This window comes from Mustelus asterias, chromosome 12 (assembly GCF_964213995.1).
Source record: "Mustelus asterias chromosome 12, sMusAst1.hap1.1, whole genome shotgun sequence".
Taxonomy (NCBI): domain Eukaryota; kingdom Metazoa; phylum Chordata; class Chondrichthyes; order Carcharhiniformes; family Triakidae; genus Mustelus; species Mustelus asterias.
In genome coordinates, this window is record NC_135812.1 from 26,693,808 (window position 1) to 26,717,197 (window position 23,390).

At 40.4% G+C, this 23,390-nt stretch overlaps 1 protein-coding gene across 2 annotated transcripts in view; it reads left to right on the top strand.

The window, feature by feature from the left end:
- The window catches only part of usp32 (ubiquitin specific peptidase 32), a 216,231-nt gene that overhangs the window by 52,962 nt on the left and 139,879 nt on the right, over positions 1–23,390 (top strand). The window lies entirely within an intron of this gene.

Below are 23,390 nucleotides of genomic sequence, written 5' to 3' on the forward strand. Positions count from 1 at the left end.
TTCAGGTCAAATAACCTTTCTCCGAATATCCAAAAACCAAACACATTGAAAAACCAAGCTTTTTTGAATAGCCATGCAGTTAATTTGTATGTAAAAAAAAAAAATATTATAACTACATTGTGTTAACAGGTAAGAATTAGGGTGCATGAGAATTGGCAAATGGCGAAACAACCTACAGTTGTAGACTACAGCTAGCCTAGGTTCAGGCTATTGTAATGTCTACTGTATATATTAGTAGATTTGAAAACCAGAAGTATCTGAACACTGAAATGCGATTGGCCCCAAAGATTTTAGATAAAGGATATTTGACTTGTACAACAGTGAACCAATGTGGGGATATCAGTTTAGGGCAGCAAAATGATGCAAGATAGATCATTGGTATTGAAATAGTAATTGTATGACATAATGATTTGAGAGAACAGTCCTATTTCTAAATGAGTTTTATTGGCCAATGTTAGTCTTCTGTTAAGTTCATAAAATAGATACAGGAAATAGAATGATACTAAATTAATGGTGGTACTAACCAAACTAGTAAGAGCAGTTTTAATTCACTGCAAATATTTGAGCAAGATTAGATCTGAAGTCATTTACCTAATGTCAGCATTGGAGTTCCCTGATTTAGGCAGATTCATGTTAAATGCTTTGCTGAAGAGAAAGTTGGTTTGAATTTTGGTACAGGTCATGATGTGTGTACTTTATCCACTTCAGAAGGAGAAGGAAGGGAGGCAAATGAGTGAACTTAATGTTCTTAGTGCAATTCTGTTGTTCTCCCTGAGTCGGCCCAAAAAGGAAACCATGAATTTAGCGTGGCATTTATACCGTTGCAAATTGAGAGAATTCAATCCTCATTTTTAGCATCAATTATTGGGTAGTTGAAGGCTAAATCTTTTTAAGCCTCACTACCATGGCCCTTTTCAGAACCCATGTTTCCTCTGACCAACATTAGCACCTATTCTGGCATCACCTTAATTTTAAAATTCTCATCCATGTTTTCAAATCCTGCCATAGCTCCTCTTCCTCCTCTTACTAGTTTGGTTAGTACCACCATTAATTTAGTATCATTCTATTTCCTGTATCTATTTTATGAACTTAAGAAACAGAAGACTAACATTGACCAATAAAACTCATTTAGAAATAGGACTGTCCTCTCAAATCATTATGTCATACAATTACTATTTCAATACCAATGATCTATCTTGCATCATTTTGCTGCCCTAAACTGATATCCACATTGTTTCACTGTTGTACAAGTCAAATATCCTTTATCTAAAATCTTTGGGGCCAATTCCTCCCTATCTCTGGACCCTCCAAGATTATTTCTCTTACCTTCCAAGATTTCTGAGCTCCTCCAATGCTGCCCTCATGGGCATCTTTGATTTTAATTGTTTCCCATATTGTTTACACCCTTAGCTGCATTGACTAAATTTTGGAATTCCTCCCACAAACTTTGTCTTTCTACTCTTTCCTTTTTGATTTGCCCTGAAATCTACTTTGACCAAGCTCCTAAGTGGTGCAGTGTGAAACATCTTGGGATGTTTTACTATGTTGAAGGTATGGAAATATCTATCTCCGTAGTGCCTCATTGAGTTTCCTACAAAGTTTTTAAATTACCCCTGTTTGCTCAAGAGAAAATATATTCCTGTTAAGAAATAGCTCTAGTTGAATTTTCTTATTGCTGTCAGTAGCGGGTAACTTTTTGAACCATGTGGGTGGCAAAGATGATTCTACAATTCGAAAGGGCCAAGTGAGTACAGAGCCAACAATTGTGAAGTAAAAAGACGTCCTGTAACATAACTGTGAAAAGATATGCAATGCACATGTTGGTGCTGAAAGCACTTCTGACACTTCGGATTTGAGTAGCATGTGGTACTCCTGTTTGAAAACTAGTCTTAAACCTTTTCCAATCATGGCTGATTTGGAATATAAAATGGATAATTAAGAAATGCTAGGCTAATCCAACTAATGAATCCAATGGAATGTTTCATAACTCTCATGCTTTTGCCACCTGTGATTTTGGTTTTACTTATGGATAAAATATAATTTTAATCTCCAGTATTATGAACTTGAGTTGAGTTGGAAGGATAGGCTATGAAATCAAGTTTCTCTGAAATAGGTCCTCTGGCCTCTTGAAGTCAAAAGTGAGCGCCTTGTGTAAATTGGAGCCCCAGTTTTGTGTAATAGTAATTAGTGCTAATGAGCAAAACTAAATCGGTGCTTTTAACCTCTTGTTCACCTGTTTGGCATGAAGTGCTCATTGTCGGTGGGCTACAAGTTCCTACAAACCCTTTTCTTAGCTATATGTCCAAGCTGCACTTTCTTTATACCATGTAATGCAGAGAGTTCTAATGATTCATAAAGTGGTCCTGCTGATGGGTGCTGTTTTGTGGTCCCTGTAGCAGATGTGCATGTAACTTGAGTGTTCGCATCCCCATATTGTTTCTCATCTGCCTCATTTGTGTTGGATCCTTCACCAGGTGACACCTTCTAATGGTCTGTTTCAGAATTTCTAAGGTGTTTATGTATGAGTTGATGCTTGTGAATTAGACATGCTTTGCTGGTATACATGAAGTGCAAACTTTTACTTTATCACTTAAAGGGATGTTGTTTTGGAAGGTTTGCTTCATGGAGGAAGGAGCATTATACTGGCACACAGGAACATTTTTTTCTACATAGTCACAAGCCCACCAGTGTGTTATACTGACATATATTTGACCAGCAGGATTTTAGCGACGTAGATTGAAGAGCGAGGAAAAGCAAGTTAATTTGCTAGGGTGGTACAAGTCATCAGGTTCTCATCTCAATTCTCTGTGCTTTACGCACAAACAATTTGTAATGCCTTTATGGAGAATGAGGCGCATCAGCCATTGGAATTTTTTGCACCTTTTTAAAACAGAAATACTCCTGTCAGCGCATTGTGGTGTTTTTCTTTTTTAACTCATGGTATGTGCCCATCACTGACTAGGTCAACATTTATTCCCCATCCCTAATTGCCCCTGAGAAGGTGGTGGTGAATTGCTTTCTTTGCAGTCTCATTTTTGTTGCAGTCCATGTGTTGGATGAGTTCCAGGATTTTGACCCAATGTCAGTGAAAGAACAGCGATATAATCTAAGTCAGGATGGTATGGCTTGGAAGGGAGCTTGCAGTGGTTGTGTTCTAATGCATCTGCTATTATTGGCATTCTAGATGGTAGAGGTTGTAGTTTTGGAAGGTAGTGTTGAAGTAGCTTGGGTGAATTGTTGCAGTGCATCTTGTAGGTGGTGCACACTACTGCCATTATGCATTGATGGAGGGAGTAAATGTTTATGGATGGGATGCCAATCAAGCAGATTGCTTTGTCCTAGATGGCATCAAGCATCTTGCATGTTGTTGGAGCTGCACTCATCCAGGCAAGTGAACAGTATTCCATTACACTCCTAACTTGTGCCTTGGTGCTGGTAGCTGGTGGACAGGCTTTGGAGAGTCAGGAAGTGAGGAACTCTATTTAGAATTTCCAGATTCTGACCTGCTCTTATAGCCACAGTATTTATATGGCTGGTCCAGTCCACATTCTGGTCAATGGTAACCCTGGAGTGTTAATAGAGGGTAATTCGGTGATGATGTCATTGAATCTTAAGGGGAGGTGGTTAGGTTCTCACTTGTTGGAGATTAGGTTATTGCCTAAGACTTGTGCGTCATGGATGTTACTTGTCACTTATCAGCCCAAGCCTAACTTTTTTCCAAGTTTGCTGCATTTGGGCATGGACTGCTTCAACAATTGAGTCCAAAATGGAGCTGCATATTGTGCAATTGTCAGTAAACATCCCCACTTTAGACCCTATAATGGAGGGAAGGTCATTGATGAAGCAGCTGAAGATGATTGGGCCTAGGGTACTTAGGAACTCTGCACACTTGTTGGAGTTTAGACGGATGAGGGGGGATCTTATTGAAACTTACAGGATTCTGCGAGGCCTGGATAGAGTGGACGTGGAGAAGATGTTTCCACTGGTAGGAAAAACTAGAACCAGAGGGCACAACCTCAGGCTAAAGGGAAGATCCTTTAAAACAGATGAGGAATTTCTTCAGCCAGAGTGTGGTGAATCTGTGGAACTCTTTGCTGCAGAAGGCTGTGGAGGCGAGGCCATTGAGCGTCTTTAAGATAGAGATACGTCCTTGATTAATAAGGGGATCGGGGTTATGGGGAAAAAGCAGGAAAATGGGGATGAGAAAAATATCAGCCATGATTGAATGACAGAGCAGACTCTATGCGCCAAGTGGCCTAATTCTGCTCCTTTGTTTTATGGTCTGTCTTGCTCAAATGATTTTCCAGCATTTACTGTTTTTCTTTCAGGTTCCAGCATCTGCAGTATTTTGCTTTTATATTAGATATTAAAATATCAGGCAGTCAGGAATGTATTGAAATGGTCATGTCGAGAAGTAATAAAAGCATGGATAAGGAACATGAGCACAGGCAGGGCAGAGTTGGGTAAGTTATGGAAATTGAAATAGGTGTTACTGATGTGGATGTTTTGTCGGAAGGTCATTTCTGGATCAAATATGACACCAATGTTGCGAACAAACAATTATCTAAAGAAGCATGAGGCCCTTGGCTAGGGGACAAAGATACAGGTATGTAATGTAAGCCGTAAAGGCTAATGCTTGTGATGGGGTTCATGATTTTGATCTTCACAATTTTTATTGGAGGAAGTCTTTGTTCATCCAGTACTGGAGGTTGAATGAGTGTGTCTATTCAGAAACAGTGGAAGGATCAAGAAAGACGGTGGTGAGATGGAGCTGGCTGTCATAAGGGTACATGTGGAAACTGATCCTATGTTTTCTGATGATCTGGCAGGATAGCATGAAGATGAGAAATAGAAAGGGGTCGAGGATGAATCCTTCATGGACATCCAAGATGATCGCGGAAGCCAGTATAGATGGCTCTCTGGCTAATATTTGATAAGAATGGAACCAGGAACCAGGCAAATTCCATCTCTCCCAGCTGGATTATGATGGACGAGTGTTGGAGGAGGGTGGTGTGGTCAACCTTGTCAATGGGTGCAGAAAGGCAAAGAAGGAGAGGAGAGTTTGCCTTTGTAACAGTGACAGGGATGCTATTTGTGACCTTGTTCAGAACTGCTTCAAAACAGTGGCAGTGATTGAAACTTGATTGGAGGGACTCAGATTTGTAGTTCCAGAATGGTGGCACAGATTTGGGAGGTAACATGTTCAATAACTTGAGAAGATGGAGAAGTTGGAGATGATTTTGTGAAGATGGGTGGTATTTTTTTACCAATATTTCTGTTTTTGAGTTGAAAGTGGGGGTCATTTGTGACTAAGCTTGGAACCTTTTTCCTATGTACCAAGTTTGCTTATTCCATGCTCGCAGCATTGCCTGCCACTGTCCATAAGCTATTTCTCAGTTAAAACTGTGACCCACTTCTTCTCACTTCCAGATTCTCTCTCTCTCAATTATTTGAAATAAGCAAACGTGGGAAATGTTTCACTAACTTTCAGACGATATATAAATGCATCAAATTATTGATGCAACAGAAATGCAGTTTTTTAATTGAGATTTTTACTACCAATTTGAATATCAAATACCTGTCAAGTTTTTGTTATTTTAAAGTTGCAATTTGGTAAGTGACAAAATAATTAGTGTTCAATATACTAAGATGTTTGACTATCTATGACGTGTCATTGTGATTGCTTTAATAAGTGAAAGAGGACAGAGTTCTTATTTACGCAGTCAACCTGTTTGGTGCCATCTGTGTTTTTTCCATGTTATGCAACTGGAGTACAATGCTTTTAGAAGCGAGATAAACATAAGTATGAGTACTGGATCTGATAAAGTTGGGAGGGTGCTGGTTGCAGAATGGTGTCTCTTGAAGAAGTTTTCATAGTTTCAGTGGGTTAACCAAGTCTTTATTTAAAAAGTAGCACTATTTACACATGTACAGGCTAGGAGCTATCTCCATGTTTAGGTCTTAACCTGTCTCTGTTCAACATTAACTGGTGACTGCAAACTGATTTTTAACTGATTATCTTGATTTTTGTTTGATCCCTGTTAATTTCACTTAATCTTTCTGTCATCCGGCGATCTAATTCCAAAAAAATTAAAACCTTCAGCCCAAAACAACAACGTCTAGCATTATTTAAATATCTGGCATCAGGAAGTTAATAATGTTTGCTGACATAACTGGCATGATCTACATGCCTACTAAAGTTGTTACTTTGGGAATTGTTCCAAATTTTGTTCAATTCCAAGACTAGTATTGGAACAACTGGTTTAGACTCAAAAAGAAAAGCGTAGTTTCAAATTGCATAACCCATAATGATGGGTTGCCAATTCTCCTCCCTCAGTTTTAGAATCTGTTCTTCAACCTCTAAGAATGTCAGTGAGTGTTCAGTCAAGATTGTGGTAGGATGTTGTGTAAAGTTTCCCAGCAGCAATCTACGAATGCATGTCTCGAGTTTGTTAGAAGGAGGCAAAAATTTCCTCTAGTTGTTATGTTGAAGGCCAGCATTATTTTGACACAAAATGCATTTAAGATGTTTCAATGTTGCGAAGTGTAAATAAAAGGCACCATTTAAATTTTGGTGCATAGAAAATTAAAACTTTGCCATTTGGACTTTGGAAACGGAATGAATTATTTCAATAAAATTCAATAGCTGAGGATTAAATCTAATTCATAACTCTGCGTGACCTTTCCTTGTGCACCAAGTATGTCCCAGTACCGTGGATCATTGGAAGTGGATTCTGCGATTAAATATTAAAAGCTTACAATCATCCATTAACAATTTATTTTGTCAAATTGTTTCATAAGTTGAAAAGTAAAGCTTCATTTTGGAACAAGTGCATGTATTTGGTATACTGTATTAAACTTCTTTAAAATCAGAAAAACTTGACAGAGGAGATTCACTAAGTTGATTCCAGAGTCGAGAGGGTTGGCTTTTGAGGAGAGACTGAGTAGACTGGGGCTATACTCATTGGAATTCAGAAGAATGGGGGAAGGAAGATCTTAAAGAAGCATATAAAATTATGAAGGGAATGGATAAGATAGAAGCAGGGAAGTTGTTTCATTCAGGGCAGTGAAACTAGAACGCATGGCCTCAAAATAAGGGGGAACAGATTTAGGACTGAGTTGAGGAGGAACTTCACACAAAGGTTGTGAATCTGTGGAATTCCCTGCCCAGTGAAGCAGTTGAGGCTACCTCATTGAATGTTTTTAAGGCAAGGATAGATTTTTGAACAGTAAAGGAATTAAGGATTATGGTGAGTCCACGAAAAGATCAGCCATGATCTCATTGAATGGTAGAGCAGGTTCGAGGGGCCAATTGGCCTAATCCTGCTCCTAGTTCTTATGTTCTTATGTTATGTATCGTTTAAGATCACACATCAATACGCTTGACAATGTGTGTCTTCAAAACAAAGCTTGGCGCTTCTATTTTCAGCCTTCAGTATCATTATTGGTTCAAATGCAGCATCGGTATTTTTGCATTTTTCTTTAATATCTGTGAAAAAGTACATTTGACTGTTGGGTTTTATGATGGAAGCCATTAGAAAGTTAATAGCTTTAGGGGTAACCTATAGATTATTTCCATGCATAATTTTCCATCCCTTTTTCTTGTATTGATAGTCAATTTGTCGTTATGTGGGATTTGCCATGTGTTCGCTCTCAAACAAGTACATATCTTTCCACTGCAGGCTGCTACAAATAGCTTGAGTGGAAGTTTGTAGCTCTGACTGGTTGCAGATTGCATGCAGTTGACATGGGCATCTATTTTACAACTGTATCTTTCAAAAATGCACTGTGGAGTTTGGAGTAAAAAGCAGTATAGTTTTCCAATTTTGTAATGTACATAGAATTCTTTATCTCAGTTTCTAATGCATTTGCACTTGCAGCAACAGGAAGGAACTCAGAGACAGGTTTAATTGGTTTCTGAAAAATGCTGAGTTTGGTGAAATACATTTCATTGTTCAGTTCATGGGCAGTTTTTTTTTAAGAGTTGGCAAGTGAATGAAAGTATGAATACTGGATCTGATGATGTTGGAAGGGTCATGGTTACAGAATGGTGTCACCTAAAGAAGTCTTCATAGTCTTCAGTAGGTTAACTGTAAGTCTTTATTAAAAAGTACAGGCCATGAGCTATCTCCATGTTTAGTTCTTAACCCGTCTCTGATGTAAGACTTTCTTACATCACTGTGGGCAGTACTGTACTCAGTTCCACGTTAAGCTTCTATGTGCCAGATCTTGTAACTATAGTTAACACCTTTACAATCCTATGGGACAAAAGACACAAGAACGTAGATGGCTTGTGCTCTGCATTGAACATTTTGGCCCCTTCAATTGTCTTGTATATGCAAGCCAACAGTCAGCACTTTACAAATTCTACTATAAGCATTTTATTTTAATCCTAGAGTTTAGACTTGTATCTATTTACTGTTCTGGAGACCTTTATTTATTCTATAAAGAAAGCATTTTGCTTAAACCTAAATAGAGATGTGTGAATAATCCACAGCTCTGATTTACACAGACTTGTTGTATGACATCAGTAAAATGACGTTTCCTTTGTTATGCAACTAGAATACAATGCTTTCAATCGTGAGATAATAAACATGAAAAACAGCTGACTGCATATGAAGTAAAGTCATTGAATACATGTAATTTTTCCCCTGATAATGAAGAATGATAACTTGAATAGTCATTGTCTCATGCTGCCCAGGCCCCCCCTCATGCCCCAGCTCCTCCGCACCTGGACCCCTGCCCTCCTTCACACCCGCCTCCACCCTCTGCGAGTCATTTCTCCCCACCCAAGTGCTGGTCATGGAATTGTATGTTATAGATTCCAGAGTTGGATACTGATATCTTCAGTCACTGCAGATTCAGACACTTTACAAAGGAATGTGAGATGTTAGTGTGCCTTTAATTTTTTTTTAAAAAATCATGATCTCTGCAGCTTTCAGTCAGTATTTCTCCGCTCACTTATGTGGCCGGGCTGACTATGATGAGGTCCTTTTATTGTTACTTAAGTGGTTTAAATAGGGGTTGTTTGTGTTTACTCTGGGATTAGTTTTACGATCCTACATTGTTAGGAGGACAATCATGTGTTTTTGGACATGTTTTTTTCCCAGTGAGTTTAAAGTTTCATTTTCAGTTATAAGTGGCAACTGGGTTTTAACAGGAATAACAAGCTGAACAGAAGTGTCTCTCTTCCTGTTTTATTTTGAAATTCTGTGGGTGATCTTAAAGCAAGGTTTTGCCTTCCTGAAGGAAAGAAATCTACTGTTAGTAGTTTGCCTAAAGTCCCTGATGATCTGGGAAGTTGTTCTGAGTGTATCAAGACTGAGAGTTTTCAATTCTCCAACCAAGGGACTCAATTTCCAGTATCACGTGAGCATTAGTCTGTGATGTTAAACCTGTGAAAAGGGTTTTTTTTGTCTATGGGATTGGGTTGATTGGAACATTGTAGATATCTTTGTTAAGGGTTATACATTATCATTGTTTGTAATTGATAAAAATTCTTGCTTATTTTCGTACTATACGTGTTAACTATGTTTTTAAATAAACTTTGTTTGATAAAAGCTCCCTCGTGGGTCACTTCAATCATACCTGAAGTGAAACATCTCCTGCTTATCCTAGCCAAATTCAAGATGCAAAACTTATGATCCAGGCGGGACCCTTTGGAGTTTCTGTCCTGAACCATAACAGATGTTTATCATGTTTGCTGTAGTTTTGGTAAAATTACGGTAAATGTCATTGCATGAATTGGAGATTTAATTGTTCCACTTTTGGTGTGTCTTCGAGTTACTATTTGTTCACTGAAAATTAGCATATCATTACTATGATTGTTGATCATTAGCTCAGTTAAAGGTTAAAAATTGAGTTTATTGACATTTGACAAAACTGACATTTAACGTTTTATCACAGATATTTTTAAATAATACATAACAGCTATCAATTGTGTTATGTATTCAGTTCAGTGTTTTGAGTTGATAACATTGACTTCCGTTGTAATCTCAAGAAAAGTGGCTGCTGCCTATAGTTAAACCAGTTTGATATATGAGGATGCTGGATGCTCTATGCAAGGATTTTGTATGCTCTATGAAAGGCAGATTTAAAACCTTTGTGATACAGCAAGGAAACGCTGATGGAAGTGCATGTAACTCTTTAGAAAATTTTGGAATATGTGTCCAATCACATTTATTTTAACTGATTATCCTATACCTGGTTTAAAATTGGTACTGATTTAGACCTGTCAACCTTCCCAGTAACAGTCAGCCTGTTCCGTCACGAATCTTTTACCACGGAACTTATTACAACTTCGTCTTAAAATGTGAATCAGTGACTTTAAACTAAAATGCTTTGCCCCTCAGCTTGGGGGTCAGTAAAACTTTGGAGAATTCGCTAAGAAAAGATCCAGGAAATGGGTGGCACAGTGGTTAGCACTACTGCTCACAGCACCAGGGACCCGGGTTCAATTCTTGGCTTGGGTCACTGTCTGTGCTGAGTCTGCACATTCTCCCTGTGTCTGCATGGGTTTCCTCCGGGTGCTCCAGTTTCCTCCCACACTCCAAAGATGTGAGGGTTAGATTGATTGGTCATGCTAAATTATCCCTTGGTGTCCCAGGATGTGTAGATTAGAGGGATTAGCGGGGTAAATGTGCAGGGTTGTGGGGATAGAGCCTGGGATGGGATTGTTGTCGGTGCAGACTCGATGGGCCAAATGGCCCCCTTCTGTAGTGTAGGGTTACTATGGTTCTAGATGAATGTGTTAGAACATAGAACAGTACAGCACAGAACAGGCCCTTCAGCCCACGATGTTGTGCCGAGCTTTATCTGAAACCAAGATCAAGCTATCCCACTCCCTATCGTCCTGGTGTGCTCCATGTGCCTATCCAATAACCGCTTAAATGTTCCTAAAGTGTCTGACTCCACTATCACTGTAGGCAGTCCATTCCACACCCCAACCACTCTCTGCGTAAAGAACCTACCTCTGATATCCTTCCTATATCTCCCACCATGAACCCTATAGTTATGCCCCCTTGTAATAGCTCCATCCACCCGAGGAAATAGTCTTTGAACGTTCACTCTATCTATCCCCTTCATCATTTTATAAACGTCTATTAAGTCTCCCCTCAGCCTTCTCCGCTCCAGAGAGAACAGCCCTAGCTCCCTCAACCTTTCCTCATAAGACCTACCCTCCAAACCAGGCAGCATCCTGGTAAATCTCCTCTGCACTCTTTCCAGCGCTTCCACATCCTTCTTATAGTGAGGTGACCAGAACTGCACACAATATTCCAAATGTGGTCTCACCAAGGTCCTGTACAGTTGCAGCATAACCCCACGGCTCTTAAACTCCAACCCCCTGTTAATAAAAGCTAACACACCATAGGCCTTCTTCACAGCTCTATCCACTTGAGTGGCAACCTTTAGAGATCTGTGGATATGAACCCCAAGATCTCTCTGTTCCTCCACAGTCTTCAGAACCCTACCTTTGACCCTGTAATCCACATTTAAATTAGTCCTAGCAAAATGAATCACCTCACATTTATCAGGGTTAAACTCCATTTGCCATTTTTCAGCCCAGCTTTGCATCCTATCTATGTCTCTTTGCAGCCTACAACAGCCCTCCACCTCATCCACTACTCCACCAATCTTGGTGTCATCAGCAAATTTACTGATCCACCCTTCAGCCCCCTCCTCTAAGTCATTAATAAAAATCACAAAGAGCAGAGGACCAAGCACTGATCCCTGTGTCACTCCGCTAGCAACCTGCCTCCAATCTGAAAATTTTCCATCCACCACCACCCTCTCTCTTCGATCAGACAGCCAGTTACCTATCCAATCGGCCAACTTTCCCTCTATCCCACACCTCCTCACTTTCATCATAAGCCGACCATGGGGGACCTTATCAAACGCCTTACTAAAATCCATGTATATGACATCAACTGCCCTACCTTCATCAACACACTTAGTTACCTCCTCAAAAAATTCTATCAAATTTGTGAGGCACGACTTGCCCTTCACGAATCCGTGCTGACTATCCCGGATTAATCCGCATCTTTCTAAATGGTCGTAAATCCCATCCCTAAGGACTTTTGCATCAATTTACCAACCACCGAAGTAAGACTAACCGGTCTATAATTACCAGGGTCATTTCTATTCCCTTTCTTAAACAGAGGAACAACATTCACCATTCTCCAGTCCTCTGGCACTATCCCCGTGGTCAGCGAGGACCCAAAGATCAAAGCCAAAGGCTCTGCAATCTCATCCCTTGCCTCCCAAAGAATCCTAGGTTACATTTCATCAGGCCCAGGGGACTTATCGACCTTCAGTTTATTCAAAACTGCCAGGACATCCTCCCTCCAAACAGCTATTTCCTCCAGCCTATTAGCCTGAAACACCTTCTCTTCCTCAAAAACATGGCCCCTCTCCTTGGTGAACACTGAAGAAAAGTATTCATTCATCACCTCGCCTATCTCTACTGATTCCATACACAAGTTCCCACCACTGTCCTTGACCGGCCCTAACCTCACCCTGGTCATTCTTTTATTCCTCACATCAGAGTAAAAAGCCTTGGAGTTTTCCTTGATCCGACCCGCCAAGGACTTCTCATGTCCCCTCCTAGCTCTCCTAAGCCCCTTTTTCAGCTCATTCCTTGCTAATTTGTAACCCTCAATTGAGCCATCTGAACCTTGTTTCCTCATCCCTTGTTGTTTAGATTTAATTTTGTAGCTATCTTTGTGGTGCAGTTCATTTTTCAAGAAGATATGCTCCAAGAATTGGTCAATTACTGTTTTTTTTATTGCCATCTTAAATGTCCAAGTGTTTGTTGTTGTCTGTGGATTTTTTAAAAAGCTATAAACTCAATATGGTACTTAAATAAAGCAGACTAGATTGCTGTGGTATTTAGAGGTGTGCATAATTTATCACCTTCCCAAATAGAGGTTGCAAAAAAAATCTATATTTCTCTGGCCTGTTTTCTTTTTCCTGTTCTATCTCATCATGTGTTAAAACTTTAGACAGTGAACTTAAGATCATCACACACTTATTGAATTCCATTCTCATAAGCTTTAACTGTGCAAATCATGAAAATGTATTAAATATTGTTTTTGTGTTGGCAATTCATATGACTGCCCTACAACGAATAAAAATAAAACATACTTCCAGTTGTTAAATGCCGAGTTAATCCTTCCAATTTCCTAGAGATTTTCAACAGCCTTGATGAGGCTGAATGGTTCCAAAAGGAGAATTCAATATCATTTCCAATATTGTCGCTGTTTTCAGGATATTTTGTGAATTATTGAACCAAGCAATTGGCCACAAAACTCTTCAGAACTAAGCATTACTTTTTAGATGGAGGGTCTTGGCATCAGTCTTGGCTTTAGCCTTTACTGCCGATATTACATACCTGTATCTGTTGCTGTCATTGTGTCTCGTGGAGTTGTTCTGCAGATCTTCCATTCTACCATTTCTATACATGATAAGCACAGGTTATGCACAGTTGAGCTTGATATTAAGCAGCCGGAACAGAAATAGGTTTTGCTCCTATGAGTGAAGAGTTTTCTTCTTGATTCCCATTGATTCCAGTTTTGTTGGGATTCTTTGATACCATACTTGGTTGAATGCTGCCTTGATGTCAAGGACAATCACACTCACCTCACCGTTGGAGGTTAGCTCTCTTTTGTCCATGTCAAAGCTGTAATGAGTCAGGAGTTGGATGACCCTGGCAGAACCCTAACTGAGTGTCACTGAGCAGGTTATTGCTAAGCAAGTGCCTCTAGATAGCACTGTTGACCCTTTCCATTGGTTTATACTTGCTTTGATCGAGAGTAATAGATGGGGCAGTAATTGGCTGGGTTGGATTTGTCCTGTTTTGTGTGCACATTGCTGGGTAGATGCCACTGTTGTAGCTGTCTTGATGTGGCTGATTCCAGCGCACAAGTCCTCAGTAGTGTTGCCAAAATGTTGTTGGGGCCCATAACCTTGGCAGTATCCAGTGCCTTCAACCGTTTCTTGATATCACATGGAGTGAATCAAATTGGCTGACAATTGACAACTATGATTCTGGGGAGGCTGACATGGAACATCCACTTAGCACTTCAGTCTGAAGATTGTTCAAATGCTTCAGCCTGATTATTTGCATTGATGATCTGGGCTCCCCATTAGTTGTTTAACTGTCCACCATTGCTACAATAGTAATGCTTGGGCAAGTGGCACCTTTGAGTTTTCGGCAGATATTGGTCAATGGTAAATTTAGGTCAAAGTAATTTGTCAAGAGCAGGTGAACAGTCTGCAAGAGATATAGGTAGTTTAATTGGGCACAAATTTGGCAGATGGAGCATCATGTGGGAAAATGTGAACTTGTCCATTTTAATAGGAAGAACAGAAAAACAGTATTTAAATGGAGAGAGATTGCACAACTAGATAGAAGTAGGGAAGAGATTCAACTGAGGAGTATGAACAGGGTTTAATCCAAAAAGCAGAACATTAAAGGTGGCGATATCTGGATAACTACGTGAGTCATGAGCAAATTGGCATAGGGTAAATCAGATTAAAGAGTTGAATATGTGGCTCATAGATTGGTATGGGAGAAATGGGTTTTAATTTGTGGACCACTGGCACACTACGGAGGAAAACGGGAGCTGCACCATTGGTCTTCACCTGTACCATGTTGGGACGATTTGGGCAGCAGAGAGGGCTTTAAACTCAATCGTGGGGGCAAGGGATCTGGTTCAGAGATGAGTACTGCCGAGCACCATTTTCCAAGGTACAAGAGAGCGGTGGATCAGCCGCTGCCATGATGTGGGGTGGCATGGGGGAGCCCTATGAGTGCAGGGGCTTGTGGACCAATATCAGGTCGGGGGTCGCCACTGGATTGGGACTCGGATGGTGAGCATTCCACCTGCCTGCTGAAAGACCCCCAAGGGGTTCTATATGAGGTTGCGTCTCAATTAAGGTGCCACGTGCCCAAGCATTACCATTGTAGCAATGGTGGACAGTCCCCAACTAATGGGGAACACGGAACATCGATGCAAATAATAAGGCTGAAGCATATGCAACAATCTTCAGCCAGAAGTGTTGAATGGATGTTCCATGTTGGTCTCCCCCGGAGGTCCCCAGCATCATAGTTAAAATCCCACTAATGTCATACCCTCCAGCCTGCCACCTGTCAGTTAGAAAGGCTCCGTGGTTTACCACGGACATTCCATCCCAGGCCCCACTAACAGTTACAAACACAGCACTGCATGAACTCTGCAGTGCTACCTACAATTGGCACCCGTTGCATGGAAGTCAGGAGGGTGCTTCCCTATTGTATGTATGAACTGCACACCACCCCTGAAAGTCAGTGTGCATCATACATTGTGATGTCTGCTGGCAAATAGTTGATTCTTTGGTTCTGTCATTTGATAGAAATATTTCAGTTCTTTTTTTCCAGCTGTGATTGCTTTTCGCTAGCTGGTTGATTTCCACAGAGAGAGAGAGAGGGTGTTTTAGATCTTCCTGCAAAAAATGGTTATTTCGTTTCTGCACCAATACTGTATCAAGGCTTCAGTGTGGAAAACTTCCAACTGTTTTTCCTCACGGCACACAAGCATAGACTGGCGGGCAGGCAGCTCCCTTAACCCCCTTTTGTGTATTCCAAGGGGAAACTGGAAGACTGCAGGCTGTCGAGGCAACTACTCCCATGGACTTTGAGATGACATGGTCATTATGTTCCTTTGTCTTTACCAGAGATGGTAATCAGCCTTTGGAAGCTTTGAAATACCTTGTCTGGAAACACAAGGGTTCCATTGTCCATTCGGTCTTTATAAAGTCCACTATTTCTATGGATAATTCAATTTCTTTTCTCTCCATAACGCAAGTGGAGTGCCACATGAATCAGTGCTGGGGCCTCAGCTATTTATAATGTATATCAATGACTTGAATGAAGGGACCAAATATATGGTTGCTAAATTTGCTGATGACACAAAGATGAGTAGGAAAGCTGTGCAAAGGCCGGGAGTTTGAAAAGATTAAATGAGTGGGCAAAAATTTGGCTGATGTTGGAAATTTGAACTTGTCCACTTTGGCAGGAAGAATTAGAAAGGCAGCATATTATTTAAATGGAGAAAGATTGCAGAACTGAGGTACAAGACGTACTATAATCACAAAAAGTTCGTTTTGCAAGCACACCAATTGACTTGGAAGGCAAATGGAATGTTGTTTAATGCAAGGGGAATGGAATATAAAAGTGGGTTGTTTATACTATTGTATAGAGTGTGACTACACCTAGAGTAGTGTAAACAGTTTTGGTCTCATTTAAGAAAGGATGTAAATACATTAGCAGTTCAGAGAAGGTTCACTTAACTGATGCAGGGGATAGGAGTGTTGTCTCAGGAGGAAAGGTTGGACAGGCTGGGCATATATCCATTGGAGTTTAGAAGATTAGGAGAGGATCTTATTGAAACATCCTGAGGGGACTTAAAAGAATGCATGCTGCAAAACATTTGTGGGAGAGACGAGAAATAGGGGGCATAGTTCAAAGATAAGGGGCCTCCCATTTAAGATGGAGCTGAGAAGAATTTTTTTCTCTCTCGGGGGATCTTTTAGAGCTCAATTCTCTGGTGTGTAGTGGAGCGAGGATTGGTAATTTTTTTAGGCAGAGGTAGTTAAAGTCTTGACTGACTAAGTTATTGGGGATGGATGGAATGTGGAATTGAGGCAACAACCAGATCAACCATGACCTTATGTAGGGTCCATTCATTCCTTTGAATAGATGAAGACGGCACTGGTACGATGAATTTTTTTTATTGAACAGAATTTAAAATTAAATCATTGCAAAAGAGAAAAAAGCTAGAGAGAAAGAGACTAATTTCTGTAGAAAGAGGCTGACAGTCCTGTACTGATCAAAACAGACTAAACTAAACTGAAAACATAGAGTTGAAACTACAATATATGTGATTTGTTATCTTATTGAAATTGTTTGGCACATGCTGTCTCTAACTTGGTGAAACCAGCCTGGCAGATGTTGTTTATGAAAAACTTTGGTTTATAAAAAGCCTGTTTTGCTGGCATTGTATTTTTCAAAAATGCAGTCAATTTTCTAGCTAATCCAGATTGTCTTCTGAGTTTTAAAATGTAGTCACGTTGATGCTGAGTTTGTTAATTTTTTTAACTTAACATTTAAATGTAATTGCATAAGCAGAAATGTCTTAAAATGAAGTCTTTGCACAAATGAAGCAAACTATACACAGACTCAACATATGAATCACTAAAGGTTAGTATACAGGTACAGCAAGTGATTTGGAAGGCAAATAGAATGTTGGTGTTTAATGCAAGGGGAATGAAATGTACAAGTAGGGAGGTTTTACTGCAGCTGTATAGGGCATTAGTGAGATTACATCTAGGCTCCTAGTTTTGGTCTCATTTGAAAAAGAACATAATTGTGTTAGAAGCGGTTCAGAGAAGATTCAATCATTCAACTTACCCCTGAGATGAAGGACTTATCTTACGAAAAAAGATTGAACAAGTTGGACCAATGCCCATTGGAGTATAAGGTGGATATGGAGGAAACTAGCCCGAGGGAAGACAGTTTAAGAATAAAGGGTCTTCCTATTAAGATGGAATACTTGTCTGTCGGGCTATTTCTCCAACACACATCAGCATCAACCAGGGCAAAGCAGTCTGCTTGATTGGCACCCCATCCATCATTTTAAATATTCACTTCCAGCATCCGTGTATCATATACAAAATGCAATGGACAACTCTCAAATGTTCCTTTGGCACCTTCCAAACCTGTGACTTCTATCATCAAGAAGGACAAAGCCAGTGGATGCAAATTCCACTCCAAGCCCCACACCATCCTGTCTTGGAACTGTATCACAGTTCCTTCACTATCGCTGAGTCAAAATCCTGGAACCCCCTTCCTCAGCACTGAGTGCACCTGTAGATGGAATGCAGTGGTTTGAGGAAGCTGCTCACCATCTTCTCGAGGGCAATTGGGGATGAGTATCAAATGTTGGCATGAATGAATACCAGTTTACTGTGAACTTGCCTTATTCCAGCCAGAGGCCAAGGACATCATTTCCCAGCAGGCCCAAGAGTTCTGCATGTGTGGAGCATGGCAGAGTGACGAGCAGCGCATGCTCCATTCTAATTTTGTTTTCTCAATGAGTGCTTGGTCATCCAGGATATTGGAAGTGTATCTGCATGGCGCAAATGCAATAATCACAGGACTCTCTTTTAGGCACCATAACAAGTGGAGTCCTGGGTCAGAGAGAGAGGACTGAGTGAGACATCCCACAGAGAAAGAACCTAGAGAGAAAGTTCACTGGGGGGAGACCACTGGGAAGTTGAAGAGGCTTTGAGCAGCAAACATGCTGTTGGTCAGCTCCGAGCAGTGAGGGCTCTGGAGAGTCTCTTTCGGAAAACTTGAAAGGCAATAGAAGGTTGTCTCATTATGCGCACTGACATCTGGGTAGGTTGCTGAGAAACCCATGGGATCTGTTTTGATCACATTTGCCATTTGCATTGCAGTGTAGTGTTTTTAATCACAGTTTACCTATTAATTCGCATGTACTTCGTGTTAATTCTCAATGTTGGAGTATAAAATAGATCTTGTTGCTTTACAAAGAACAATACAGCACAGGAACAGGCCCTTCGGCCCGCCAAGCCTGCGCCGCTCCCTGGTCCAAACTAGACCATTCTTTTGTATCCCTCCATTCCCACTCCGTTCATGTGGCTATCTAGATAAGTCTTAAACGTTCCCAGCGTGTCCGCCTCCACCACCTTGCCCGGCAGCGCATTCCAGGCCCCCACCACCCTCTGTGTAAAATACATCCTTCTGATATCCGTGTTAAACCCCCCACCCCTCGTGAACGTCACCACCGATCTGGGAAAAAGCTTCCCACCGTTCACCCTATCTATGCCTTTCATAATTTTATACCCCTCTATTAGATCACCTCTCATCCTCCATCTTTCCAGTTTACTTTACTGACTCAAGTTTTTTTTAGAAGCCATGAAATCTTGTGGATTTGTTCTTAGTAAATACTTTGGATTTTGAACATTGAACAAGAAGTTACTGGTCTCTAACTGGATCAGAACAAACCTGATTGAAGGGTTGTGAGAATGTTTGACACTTTAGGACTGTGGGGAAAGAAAAGATGGCGTTATAGTTTGGAAGGATAGATGGATTGAGCAGAGTTTTCAGGAGATGTTTATGATGGCAGACCTAAAAGACAGGGATAGTATCTGAGGGACAGGAGCTATTTAAAACTACCAGTCACCAAAGGATTAAGGAAATGAATTTGGGCTGCAGTGGAAATAGTTTCAAGAGAGCAGATTGGTTGAAGTGGCAATACCATTCTTCCAATACATATACTGGCCATGCTGTCAATTAAATACTGGGGAAGCATCTCAGATTTTAGACTGACTAAATGGCTAATCTGATACCAAAAACCCCTGGTCAGTCAATTTTGTATGGTGATTTTAGAAGGCAGTTGAGAGGTACTTTCCCTGAACTTTTCTTTGCTTTCAAATAATGTAAATGGAAAGTGAAAATAAGCATGGAGGAATTTGTCTCTGAAAAATAATAGCATGGGGGAAATACCAAATAAAATTCTAATTAGCACACTTCCTTATTACTTAAGTTACATAATACTTCTGTTTCTGATATTTTAGTATTGTAACGTAACTGATTTTCCATGAGCAAGGCAAAATTTTACTTTTCCAAAAAATTCATCCAAGTCCAGGATTCCTTTGAACTTCTTCGGTCTAATTGTGTGTTCCAGTGATTTCCTTGTCTGACTGACAAGATTAAAATTGTTTCTGTATTCAACAAATGGTTGCTTTTTGGGGGGGTGGTTCTTCATTCCTCAATGTTTTAAGAATAGGACTACGCTATGTAACATGGGGACACAAAACTCCCCATGTTTACTCAACTATAATTTTAGTTTTACAGTGATGACACACATTTGTAAGACCATATTGAACATCTGGGATTGCCCAGCCCCATGATTTTAGTAAAGCTGATGAATGGAGAAGCCATGTCTGTCCTCTGAGCACTTGGATTATGTGGCTAAAGTGTGGTCCTGGTTATTTTCATTTGATTTTGACTGTTTTTGATCTTTCTGTACAAGTGAATTCTTGAATCTTAAATATGATTTGTTTGTAACAATCTTATTCTCAGGCACCTTGAGATTTTGACTTTGATATTGTGATGAATATCGAATACATGGCTCATGTGAATGTTTTAGAGGTAATGTTTGCATCCAGGAAGATTGTTGTTGGGAAGGTAACATAACTAAAATGCTGCATTTTAGAGATTACCAGAACTGCTCATTGAAAACAGCAGTTCAGAAGGTTATCCATGATTATTTCATAGTCAGAATAGAAGAGATGGAGCCATAAAGCAGCAGTTGGAGAACTGGAGATGTGATGTCTGCCCTGCTTGCAAAGGAGTACAGTCTAGAGAGATGTTTTGGGAGTTGGAGCTAAATCAGTTTTAAAACATTTGCTGAGCCCTTAAAGGCTACATCATGGGGATGGATGGAGCTTAGGTTTCAATTTATCTGTGTGTTTTCTGGGAGAGGGAGTTGATTGCAGTTTGGTCTGCTGCTCACAAAGAAGCTCTGGGAGTTGTGAGCAGGCTCAGCAGAAGCCTTGGGGTGCTGGGAAGCTAGCAGAAGGTCAGAGGTTCCTTGCAGGAGACGGCACCAAAAAGAATCCCTCTGAGGCATTTCTAGCTCAACAAGACAGTAGGAATTTAGAAAAACCCAGAAGCAGTGCAAGCTTATTGAAACTAATAGTTTGCAAAAAAGTTGGAAGTATACTGGTAATCAGAGCGGAAATGCAGTTTTGTGAATCCTGGGGAACACAGTCTCAGGAGAGATTGAATCATCGGGAGGTGAACAGTCATTGTGGCAGTGAAAATTGGAGCAATGAAAAGTTGAGGGAATTCTGAGGCTGGACCTTCAAAAGTGAAGAATTGGAATCCTGAGAGAGATTAAGATTTTGTGACTCAATGGTCACTAATGTCTGTGTTGGTTGCTGAGCGATCCATTGGATCTGTCTTGGTCACATCTGCTATTTAATGTGCAGTGTGGTTGTTCAACCACAGTTTGCCTGTTAATTCATGTTTTCCTCACGTTAATTCTGAATGTTACAGAATAAGATAGGTATTGTAAATCATTACATTTTTTCTGACTTGTTTGCTTTTTGTTTATGACCATGCAATCTTGTGGTTTTATTCTTCCAATGGAAAACTGAGATTTCAAATTTCATCTATTTTAAATAAAAAATTCCTGGTCCCTAAACTGATTGTAACAACATAAAACTATTTTTCGTATCCAATAAAATCAAACTGAAATTTCTGCCATTACTGTCTTTATTTTTAAAAAGTCTAAATTTTTGGACTTGCAAGAATATTCTGATCAATGTTACAAATAGGGGCGGCACGGTAGCGCAGTGGTTAGCACTGCTGCTTCACAGCTCCAGGGTCCCGGGTTCGATTCCCGGCTCGGGTCACTGTCTGTGTGGAGTTTGCACATTCTCCTCGTGTCTGCGTGGGTTTCCTCCGGGTGCTCCGGTTTCCTCCCACAGTCCAAAGATGTACGGGTTAGGTTGATTGGCCAGGTTAAAAATTGCCCCTTAGAATCCTAAGTTGCGTAGGTTAGAGGGATTAGCGGGTAAATATGTGGGGGTAGGGCCTGGGTGGGATTGTGGTCGGTGCAGACTCGATGGGCTGAATGGCCTCCTTCTGCACTGTATGGTTTCTATGGTAATCCTTGTTTTTCAAATAAAATAACAATTATATGAGGCATAATTACATGGAATATGATTTCTACATTGTCCAGCTCTGTCATAGTTCAGGATTTCTTCTTGGCTATTTTCTACAAAGTTACGCGTGAATGGACTTGAATGTGTTTCGAGCTGGAGCTCGCATGAAAGAGAACAAAAATACAAATGCTGGAAAGAACAATAGAAAAGGATGGAAATACACATCAGGTCATGCAGCATCTGTGAAAAAGTAACAGCCATCAACAATTCAAATGTTTCACCTGAGGAAAGTCAACCAGGCTTATGGTTTTGAGGAAGAGCCATAGACCTGAAATGCTGAATACTATTTTTTTCCACGGATGCCCCCTGACCTGTTGAGTATTTCCATCGCTTTCTGTTTCTACTTCGTGATTTAGATGTGAGAAATTTGAAATGTGGGATGGGCATTTGTTTTGCTCAGACCCTAAACAATGGCCAATTCATTGCACTATTCAGTTATTTAGTAAAGGCATCTAGCTCCTTTGTGTTGACAAATTATGATGCCTCTGAATTAAGGAGTGTTGTTTTTAATCAGGATACAAGGCATGAAAGAGCTAATCAAGAGACTGCAAAGAAGAGAACTCTGGCCTGAGCAGAATAGTTCATACATTTTATGTTAATGAAGTGAGTTGGTGGATGGACTTTATTTTCATAATAGTTGTTACGATCCAATGGGAGACCAGCAACTTTTTGTTTAAAGTAAACAAAGCTAAAATCGCAGTTACCCCCTAAGAGAATAAAGCCTCACAATTTGACAGCCTTAAAACAAACAAAAACTTTGCAAAGCAGTCAGAAAAGTAGAACAATTTAGAATATCTGTCTTATTCTCTAACATTTGGAATTAACATGAGGTAAATAAGAATTAACAGGCAAACTGTGGTCAAAGACAAAGTTAGTGGCAGATGTGACCAAAATAGATCCCATGGCTTTCTCAGCAACACAATCAGATATCAGTGGCCACGGAGTCTCAACATCTTGTTAAAACTCTGTCACAAGGGGTAACAACTCTCTACATTCCAAGATCTAGCCTCAAAATTCCCTCAAGCTGGTCTGACTTGGATTGCCACAATAACTGCTCCCTTCGCAATAGTTCAACGAATTTCACCAGATTCGCAAAGCTGTACTCCTGCCTCTACTTACTGGCGCAATTCCAGCTCTTTTGCAGGTCAGTAAGCTGGCAATGCCCCTTTGTTTCTCTGAACTCCATTTTTCTGGCTGCACTGAACTATAAAATGGCTCCTAGAGCTGCGAGCCCCCTCCAGCATGGAACCAGTGACATTCTACCCTCTCATTGGTTCCCCAGGCTTCTGAATCCCTGGTTCACAGAACAGCTCCCAGGGTTTTCTGAGCCCGATCTGTCTGGAGCTTCCTAACAGTATCCAGCCTCTTTCCCTGCTGCTGAAAGCTCCTTCACCCAGCAAGCATGCAGATAAATTGAAACCAGAGAACCTTGAGCTTCACCCATCTCCATGATGACATATCTTTCTTGGGTCCATTTTACCTTTCTAGCTGTTAACCTCTGAAGTCTACAACCCTTTTAAGTGTAGTAGAGTTGAAGTTTGTTTAGTTGCATTTACCCAATTTTCTACAAGTAGACAATTTTTGCAAAATTA